Here is a 1,205-nt window from a genome sequence, read left to right on the forward strand (position 1 = left end):
GGTTCTCTCTTGGTCCTCTGAATCAGCATTTCACTCACCTCTTTCTTTGTACTACAGTTATCATGTCGCTTCCTGTTCACGGCTCTCCAATGGCTACAGAATAAAAACGTCTTAACATGGCTCATCACGTCTTCCTGGTCAGGCCCCTGTCTCCCTTCCCATCTCCTGTCCCATGCTCTCCAATGACAGGTGGGAGCTGCAGTCATGCTCAGGGTGCTGCAGTTCAAACACTTCTTATTCTTTAAAGCTTCTCTGCCTTTGAGAACAGGTTATTCCCACTTCCTGGAATACTACTGCCCACCTTTTACACTTAACAAACATCTACAAGACTCAGCTCAGACACAGACAGTCCCCTCTGTCTTCTTCTCTGTCCCTAAGACTCCTTCACCTTGTTGCAGCTACCTCATTGTACTGTTACTCTATTTTCATCTCTGCTTCCTTCTTCAGACCATGAACAAGGATGATGTTCTATTCATCTTGATATTCCCAGCGCCAAGCACATTTCGGGTACCTGCTAAATATCTGTTAAATGAATCTGTGTAAATATCTTATTTACATAACTAATCTGTGACACCCCTGAGGACTAACAGGATATTTCATTCATTTTGTATCTAAAGAGCCTAGATCGGTGTCTGACACATAGCTGACATCAATAACTATTTGTAAAAATAAGTTCCTTCTCCCAATCTGGATGACATTTAATTTGAAGCACTGTTATCCGCTTTTCCTCTGTCCTCCTGGTTCCCACAATCAAGAGGGCTCTATTAACTCTGCACTGAAACCTGTCTCCTTTCCGTAACTAACCCTCTTAAACCAATATCTGGCCCTGGGCACAGTCTGCCAGGAGGCCTGAAGTTTATGACACTGCCCGCCATTTCGTCCTCGCAGTTTACTTGGGGATGGAATGTCAGAGGAAACCACAGCTCCCATCATCCCCCACGTAAGGACCGCGGAAGGGGGTGTCCCTGCTGCTCCCGTGCTCGCGGCTGACAGGCAGGGAACCAGGGCGGAGACGGGCCCTGGCCGCGTCCAGGGTATGTGCCGGTGGGGACCCGATGGGGGGTGGGGAGACCAGAAAGTCCAAGGTCACAGAGCGAACCCGGGTCAGGCACGGGCCTAAACGTCGGGTTTCCGCAGGGCTAGTGGGCCAGGGGTTCGGGAGCGCAGCACCCTCCACCCCCCGCCGGGACAGAATGAGGTCTCAC

At 50.1% G+C, this 1,205-nt stretch overlaps 1 protein-coding gene across 3 annotated transcripts in view; it reads right to left on the reverse strand.

Moving 5' to 3' along the window:
• ZFP3 (ZFP3 zinc finger protein) overlaps positions 1-1,205 on the reverse strand; it is a 61,694-nt gene that overhangs the window by 24,093 nt on the left and 36,396 nt on the right. The window lies entirely within an intron of this gene.

The sequence above is a fragment of the Balaenoptera physalus genome (genome assembly GCF_965194825.1).
Source record: "Balaenoptera physalus genome assembly, chromosome: 20".
Lineage (NCBI taxonomy): Eukaryota > Metazoa > Chordata > Mammalia > Artiodactyla > Balaenopteridae > Balaenoptera > Balaenoptera physalus.